Consider the following 9,898-nt stretch of genomic DNA (forward strand, 5'->3'; position numbering starts at 1 on the left):
CTCAGAGATTGAGTCACCCCTGAGGAAGTCCAGATCAGGGGTTTTTATCCCTCCCCAGGGTTGGACTTGGGGATGTGGCATCGACATTGCTAGTCTGTCTCTCTCCAGTAGGTGGGACCTTGTGTTTCCTGCTTTTTATTCCTTATTTGGTTCTTCCAGAATTGTTATGGTGTCAGATGCATGATGGGAGTCATAGGAACAACAGTGTAAATGATATTATAATTAGCTAAATGTCAGGTCCCGCTCATGGATACTGGACCTGTCGAACAAAACTGGTTGTTTTTCCCCAGCTGCAGGTGTGGGATACAGTTTCTTGTGACTCTATAACTAGTGAGGTGCATTATGTTGTACCCTGGAGGAGGTTGATTCCCTAAGCTACCCATCCTGCCTCAGAAACAACCAAGTGTCCATCAACAGATGAATGGATAAACAAAATGTAGTATATACAAAAATTTACATGTATATAATTTCTGACATAATTACATGTTAAGGATTTGTACTATAAAAATAACCAAACAGGTGGGCCAATATGAGTATATAGATAGATCAATAGATTAATAGATACTGCAGAATTTTTATAATACTGAAACTTGGAAATAATGTAAAATTAATTAATAAAAGATTATTAAATAAATCCTGGTATATTCATATAGTAGAAAGAGACACTGATAGCTTTCAATTTATACTTTTATATGTATATGTCAAAATTTGTGAGATAACCACTAAAAAGAGACAAATATATACCTTTCAAACCAACAGAAAGAAAAAGAAAGGGAACTTAAAAAATAATTCTACGAAAGGCAGAGAAAAGGAAAAAAGTGTCAGTTAAGTTGAAAACAAAATAATATTGTAAAAATACACCTAAATAAATCAGTAATTTTAATAATGTTAACAATTAAATGAGATATGGATAATGTACAAATATTTTTGGATTTTAAACATGTTTTATTTTAACACTAGTCAAAAATTATACAATATGAGAGTAATTGTGTTGTAACAGAAAGAACTGGAATTACTTGGATTAAAGACCAGCTATGCCATTACCATCAAACTGTGTGTGCTTCACCTTTCAGAGTCTGCTCTTCCTCACCTATACACTGAGGATAATTGTTTGTAGTAAATGAAATGTGGCTAGCACAGCACCTCATCCACATAGAATAAAAATAATTTTTAAAAAGTTATGACTGAAATTTAGTCTTTGTGTTTGAACACAAGTCTAATTAATGACTTAACTAATAGGGCTGTCCAAGTTTTAGATGGTGTTCTTAGTTCTTTTTTTTAGTCATCATGCATTTTCAAATACTGTCTTTATTTTTATAATAAGAGAGAAGCTTAGTACTACTTGGGTGAATGTGAGATGTGTTATCTTTAGCAATTAAAGTTACAACATTCTTCGCTATTGGTGTCATTTCTTGAAAATAATTAACATGATAAAAAAAAAAAAGTTTGTATGTACCAGTAATAAGTTGGGAGGAGCAGATATATAGTTGGGCTGGGGTTAGGGGGTTTATCTCATTTCATGTATATTATAGTACCTAGCATATTTTTGATACTGAATGAGTATTAATAATGAGAGCAGTGATAATTTCAATTTAGTTTCAATGTAGACTACAGATGTAGCAGAAATTTCTGCTGAACTTTTTATCCTGATGCAAATTCTGAGTATTATACCCAATTTATCCTTGTTATTGACTGAATCTATGTTCCCCTGCAAATTACTTAATATCTTTGTACCTATGATTCCATCTATAAAATGGGGATAATAATACAGACCTATTTAATTATTTAGTTCTTCAGAATATTCAGACACTTTATTCAAGTTAATTATATGAAACGTACTCCAAATTCAGCTTCTTATTAAATGTATTTATATGGTTTTGTACAACATGACCTACCAATTATACATAGCATACAGAACATGGAGGATTCAAATAAAATGAATTCAAAACATCTGAATAGTAGCAGGCTATCAACAGAGGTCTAAGTTATTTAATATAATAAAGGGATTCAAAACTGCTAGATGTTATTTAAATATGAAAGAATTATCTCAAGACTATTAGTCTCTCCTTGTTATAGTTTAAGACTACCTGAGATATAAAAAAAATGCTTTGTCTTAAAATTTATGTGCTTTACATATATATTGATATTTAAAATTTTTAATGTATCAGAATATTTATTAGAATAAATGTCTTAATTTATGATGATGCATTGATGTTTATATGTATATTTCACTTCAAAATACTATATTGCAATAAAAGTGTTTACCATGGATAAAACATAAAGAATTAATAAAAAAAATATACAAGGGTTTTTTGTCTTTAAAATAAAAACTAATTAAAATGAAAATTGAATTAGTATCTAATACACATCAGACACTGTTAGCAGCTTAGAAACATTATTGATAATCCTTAGAAGAAATGTTATGAACTAGGAATTAATTTAAATAAATAAGCTAATTTGCCCAAATCACATAGACAGAGATGGAATTTACCTTTCCCAATCTTGGTGAATCTACAGCCTAGGCTCCTTTTTTCATAATTGTATTCAAATAATTAACGTAACTTAAACCTCCATTATTTTATCTAAAATACACACTTACTGATGCAGTCTCAGTCTCTCTCTCTCTGTCTTTCTCTCTCTCTCTGTCTTTCTCTCTCTCTCTCTCTGTTGAACAATGGTTGCCTTATCTTTCTCTTTTCTCCCGTTTCATCCTTATCAGCATAGTAATGGGCAAATAGGGGAAGTACCATGAGTAAGAAAGGGTACCACAGGGTTCCCGAGTAGTTTGAGTTTCTCAGAATGCCACTACCTTTTTTTTCCTGCATTTGAAGCAAGTTCTGATTTGACCAGAAAGCACGGCTTCTGGGCTGTCAGCACTCCCAAACTTACTCAGTCTTAGAGATAACATACTTATTTGTACTGAGTCTCACTAAACTCAAATACATCATGGATTCATTTGGGTTCTGTACTCACTGTGCATCACAAAGGTTATATGCAAATGGGATGAAAAGGGATGACAGTGTGTATCTCCTCTGCTCATACACACGATCCATTTTCTCATTGGACTCCACTTACCAAGTATCTGTTCAAATTTAAATTATTAAGAGTTTCAACATGGTTCTTGAAGAGAATTAAACCTACGGGGGGCTTGAGTGACTAAATAAATTAAATGACCATGAAGCTGATCCTGGCTGGTCTGCTTTCATGGACTTTTAAATTTCAGGCTCCAATTTAAGGCTCTGCTATTTGGCGTCTTCTGTCAAACCCAGCTAAAAGTCTTTGGTTAGATAAAGCACCTGCTTTAGAGTCTGACATATAACAAAAAACTCAATAATAGCTGTAATTATTATTATTAATATTAATTACTCATAGAGCACTCTTTCTTATAAATATCATTTGTCTATAGCTATTCTAGTACTATCAATTATTTCAACTATATACCAACTCACATCTCAAAGTTCTCAAAGCGCTATATGTATAAACTTCTTGAACATAGGTAGGCTGACTCTGGCAAAATCTAATCCAAGACAACTATATTCCTTTGTGATATTTCACTCAAACCTTACGGTAAATATGAACTCATTTGTTCTGAGTCCTTGCGACAGGAAAAAAAAAAAGCGTTTTAGCAATAAAAATGTTTTTATACTTTTGTATTCATCAGTCTGAACAAATTACCTCAAGCAGACCAAGACTAGGAAAGAGGAGTAAACATATTTACTGAAGACATTAAATTTGGTAGAAAAAAATGGTACTGAATAGCTTATTAGCTTCTTAGTTAAGTATTAGATTAGATAACCTTGTTGGATTTCTTAGTTACATTACAGGCCACAAGACAGGACACTAAGTTTGTGAGAGGACCTGGTAAGAGGAAAGTAGGTAACGAGGAGTTCAAAGTCTTATTCACCTTAAGATAAAAATAATGAATGTACAACTATAAAGTACAACAATAAAATTACGTCATTGGCACTGAATGGACAAGCAGGAATTCAGAGAGGAGACAAGAGAGTTAATCTAAATTGTAAAAGTCAGTTTCTTTGACTGTATAAGGAATGCTAAAAGATTATGCCTTCCTCTATTTGTCAGAGTTCTTCAAGAGCAGGAAACAAGTCTTCTTATAATTGTCCCTCAGTACTTAGCACAGTGATGCTCAGTACTTTGTCCCTCAGTACTTTGCACCCAGATGACATGCCTGAGATGTTTCTTTTATTCTTTCCACAGCAAAACACAATACAAGCTCAGGCAAAAACCCGAAATGAATTGAGAACATAAACCCTCAAATAGCTGTCAAGGATTTAGAGATCATGTCTTAAATGGTTTGGACATCTGGTGAAGGAACACAAAAATAGAAACCCCAGTAAGATTTTTCAAAACTGAAGTAGGAAGAAAGAGATCTAGAAGCAACCCTTGAAATCTCTGTAGGAATATAATAAAGAAAAGACTTTAAATAGAAGCCTTGAACAAAAACCTTCATGTGCTATAGGGGCTTAAATAGGTGGAAGGAGTTTGTGTCTCTGATAATACAGTGAAGGTCTTTATTATATGTAGATATAAGGATGTTGATATTACCGGATTCACTAAAGTAAGTACCCACTTGCAAATATTCAGTCAGATCCTGACCATTTAGAACCTATTTCCTGTGTCTCTGTCAGTAATTTTTCATCTGTCTATGGATGGAATTGTTTGCTGAGGTATTACCTGTAATATTTGAATCTTTGGGCATTTTGGAAATTAAGAATTTATTGGAAAAAACTCATTCAAAATTTAATAATATGCATTAACAAGTATATATATATATATATTATGTAGACATAAATTCATTCACAAAAATTATAATTATAGCAATATCTGAGCAAAGTTCTCTACTGTTAGTTTTGCTTAGGGACATAAACATAATAGCAAAATTTAAGTCTTAGTTCTAATCTATTTCTGTACCTCAATTTTATCAGCTTGGGAGTTCTTCAAGGTTTTGAAAAACATTTTAAGGTATCAAGGTCATGGAATTTAACTACAATCTCCACCTCACTTAAAATCATAAAAACATGATGTGACTTCAATGGTTAAAATGAGCAAAGATGCTCTAATTGCTTCTTTTTTTTATGTAGAGGAATGTAAATCATAAAAACAAACAAATAAACAAAAAAACCTGGATTGTCAACAAAATAATAAATGTAGAGAAAGTCTGAAATTCACTGATGCATACAGGACACATCTACTAATTAGGTTGTGCTGCTATTTTAGGGGTGTTTTTTTTTTTTTTCTGTTTGGTCACATTTTTGGTATCGTTAAACTTCCAGTACCTCTCAGGCAGTGAGATGGGAAATATTGTGAGAATAATATCGGAAGATGGACCATTGAACTGAAAAGAGGCAAGTTTTAATGTTATCTCCTATGGTGACATCCTCTTGTTTCTGTGACTTTTGTGGTCTGTCTACATAGGTTTTGGCTCCCCCCCACCAGTTTTTCTGAGGTATAACTGACAAATAAAATTGTAATATAGTTAAAGAGTACATCATGATGACTTCATACACATTGTAAAAGGATTCCTCCCATTTAATATATTCATCACCTCACTTACATACATATTACATAGTTTTTTTGATAAAAACATGTACGTTCTATTGTCTTAGCAAATTTAAAGTATACAATACAGTGTTATGAACTATAGTCATCATGCTATACATCAGATCCTCCAAACTTCTAACCTTATTCATTCTACAACTGAAAGTTTATACCCTTTCACCAACCTCTCCTATTTTCCCCACACAAACATTTTCTACCCCCCACAACACTGGCAACCACTTTTCTACTCTCCATTTTTATGAGTTTGACTTTTTTTTTTTTTCAGATTCAATGTATAAGCGATACCATGCAGTATTTCTCTGTCTGACTTATTTCACTTATATACAGTTTTGTACAATGGACCTTCTGAGGACAAGGGTTTGATGTATTTTATCAGCCATCTAACCAGCCAGGAGTTGCGCACACATGGGAGCACAGCTGGCATCAGAACTTGTGATAAAGCTCCCTGAGATGAAGAGTGGCTAGAAGAGTTTTTTTTTAAAATGTTTTATTCGACATTCATTTATTCATCTATTTAAATTCTGCAAATGTATGTGGGAAGCATAAGGGAAAAAGTGACCAGCAACAGAAGAAGATAGAATGTGCACTATTTTCATAAAAAAAAATAAAAATCTTCTTTTAAGGTCTTGGATATTGGAGCTAGAAAGTCATTAATATACTATCTCATCTTTAAAACAGTATTTATATTATTTTTCACAGTGGACATGCCCTCCAAAAAAAAAAGTCTATTTGCCTTATTTTTGGACATTTCCTAAAATAATCATTCAAATACTTGAATCTCTAGTTTGGGATATAAATGAAGAAGAAAGTTTTGCCATTTAATTTTTTTCAGAAGAAATATATTCAATACATACTTACTGGATATTTATTATGTGCTAGGATTGCTGCTGGGAACTTTGGGGAAAACAGACTGATAAAAGATCATTCTCTTAAGTAGTTTCTGATCAATGGGAAGAAGACAGGGCCATAAAAACCCAATGTACCATGTAAAAGTACATAAACATATAATTAGGGACACTATAATTTCATAAGAAGCAAAAACTCATGGAAATTTCAATTTCACAACTTTAAATTCTTTACTCAAAGGAGATGTATCGCTTTCATTCGAGTGCATGGGTAGGTGAGCATGTGTTATATTCCCAGGAAGGTGAATGGTGAGAGCTAAGATAAGAATTTGGATTGGGAAAGATTTACCGCAGCACAATAACCATGTGCACTGGTTGAATTTAAAGTATCTTGCATGAGAAAAGAAATTGTCCTCATTCTATTATGCCTTCATTATGTGAAAACCACTGCACTAGAAAATGATAGCATTACAAATGCCTCAAGATTCAGTCCTTGACCTCCAACAGCATCTTTTATGGAATGCCTTTGACACGAACATTTTAGTATTCTCAGAGGATGTAATCAAATTAAAAACAAAGAGGATCGTCCACTGTAATTGAAAATGAAATAAAATAAAATAAAACATCAAACAAACAAAAACCCAAAAAGGGTTGTAGAAGAATAAACTGCACACAAACTATATGGAGAAATATGAGTTCAGTCATCCAAGACTTCCTCAAAAAGCAATGCTGGTTTAGGCTCACAGTCTCAAAAGCAAGCAGAGAATAACAAAGATCCAGCCCTAAGAAACTGCACTATGTTTCCCCACCACACCCCCACCAATTTCTCCATGGAAGGCTGTATAATGTTTTTGTGTCTATAGCCCTGTATTATTAAAGCTCAGACTTTCTATCAAGAGTTGGCTGGTGACAAAATTAGAAAAAGAGGTGGAATTAAAGTCATCTGCCTTGGAGATCATACAATTGGCATTTATTGAGGATGACAGGGTAAGTACAAAGTACCTTGTGAGAGCACAGCAAAAAACAGCAAAAACTTGTTACCCCGGGGAGAAAAAAAATACCATATTTTAAAAGAACAAACATACAGTGATTGTCAGTTTCTCCAAGTATTTTCCCCTCTGGTAACTGTCCTAATACTATTCCATAAAATTACTTTCATCTTTGGAATTGCTAAGTTGTGAATAAACAGAAATAAATAGGCAATTAATTTTTACGGAATCCTTTAAAATAATTATATATTTATTTATAAAAATTTCAGCTCATTTTTTTATTATAGAAATCTATCCCTTCATATACATTGACATGATTATCTAGACTGTCCAATTTTTTTTACTTAACCTTGGCATTTGTTTAATTCGGAAGTCGGGAAGGATTTATTTGCCACACAAAATCTGCTGATTTCCCTCGGGTGTTTAGATAAAAAAAGAGAATAAAAGTTCAAAGCTGCTTAATCAGCCTGATTCCCTGACACTTCAACGGAAGTCCTTGCTTCATGCCTTGGAGGAAACATTGCTGGTACTCTCTTGTCCATGAATTAAGACCTGTGACTTCTTTAAACTATTTATTCATTCACTCTCTTTTTACAATCACTGAAATAAGTGAGAAATTGAACATGAAACCTGGTTAACTATTTGGATTACAGTAACTCCCTCCGGGTTATCAGCAAATCATTTCCTTTTTCATTAATTAGTGATAAGAAGAAAAGTATCACGGATGTCAGGAGCCTCAGAGACTATGTCTTTAACCAGGATTCTATCCTAAACCAAGGCCAAAAAGAATTATCAGTAATGCCAGAGAAAACCTCCTCTAGATCTGGGAAACGGTATTGCTGGCAGAACTGGTAAGATGTGACCAAACCCATTCTCTTAATGAGCATACAAGTCAACCACATTTCCTAGTCCTCTTGCATCTAGCACAAGGCGGGTTGGAGGTGGTCAATGTGACTAGTTCTTACTCAGATCAAGAGCAGAAGTGAAGTGTTACTTCTGGGCCTAAAGCAGGGATCTGCCCAAGTCCTGTTGTGTATGGTCAGTGAGGTGAGATATACACACACAAACACACACACACACACACGCACACACATGTGCACACAGAATTTACATTTTTAAAGGACTGGAAAAAAAATAAGACACATATACAAATATATACACTGTTGACCCTTGAACAACATGGGGGCTGGAAACACTGACCCCTGTGCAGTCAAAAATCCACATATAACTTTTGAGTCCCCCCAAAACTTAAGTTGCCCCTTAAGTAGCTGTGAGGGATTGGTTCTTCAGTAGCTGTGAAGAGATTGGTTCCAGGACCCACTTGCATATCAAACCCCAGGGATGCTGAAATCCCCTACATAAAATGGCACAGATCAATGCAAATAGTCAGCCCTCTGTATCCGCGGACTCCCAACTGCTGATGAAAAACATTACAAGTATTTATTGAAAAAATCCATGTATAAGTAGACCCATGCAGTTCAAATGCATGTTGTTCAAGGGTCAATTGTACACACACACACACACACACACACACACACACACACACGCATAATTTGTACAAAGATGTATGTGTGAGTATATACATATGTACACAGACATACATACAACAGAAATCATGTGACTCACAAAGCCTAATTCATTAATTATTTGCTGTCTGTCTACACAGACAAAGAAAATGAATTTTTATTAACACTTGTGATTTCAAACTGACACTGTAGGATTCATTTTACCTTCTTAATTTTCTTTGATTTATAAATTCTTTCTCCAATAGTGAGAATCCTGGCTCCCTGGCCAACCTCCCTCCCCTCTCTGCCCCATGCTTCTTTTCATCCACCTCAGTCTATCCCAAAGATCTCAGGGAACTTTGCTCTGTTGGCGTCTAAGGCTATGGGATGCTGAGGATGTGGCTTTGAGAAGAAATTTCACAACTGTGAACTTATTTCTTATCATTTGGGGGAGCTATTTATTCCACACCCCACATCCACAATTGCCTTCAGCTACTCCACAAGTTCTTTTTTTTTGGGGGGGGGGCGGGAGGGACCAACAATGTAGTAGGAAAAAGAGGAGCAAAACGATAAAGGAGGTACTCACATAAAAAGTATACATGAACTTTTAGACGAGCATGAACAATATTCTCGAAAATGACTACTAAACTGATTTCCAAAGGTGGTACCAATTTACAGCCCCACTAAAAATAGATCAGTCCCCTTAAAGTAAACATTGTAGTTGGTGTAGTTGGTGGTGTTGCTTAACAGATAATTGGAAGTGGAGAGATGGATTTGGGTTTAAATTTGGTTTCAGCTAATATAGTATCTGATAGTTTATCTACCACAGCCCAGGAAAATATTAGCCTTTGAATTTAGACAGATTTGAGTCATAAACTTCAGTGGCTATCTGTATCTAACCCAGGATTAGAAAATTAACATCATTCAGTCTCATTTTCTTTACTTATACAACGATACCAATAATAATTGTTTTAAAATG

The sequence above is a fragment of the Rhinolophus sinicus genome, linkage group LG04 (assembly GCF_036562045.2).
Source record: "Rhinolophus sinicus isolate RSC01 linkage group LG04, ASM3656204v1, whole genome shotgun sequence".
NCBI lineage: Eukaryota > Metazoa > Chordata > Mammalia > Chiroptera > Rhinolophidae > Rhinolophus > Rhinolophus sinicus.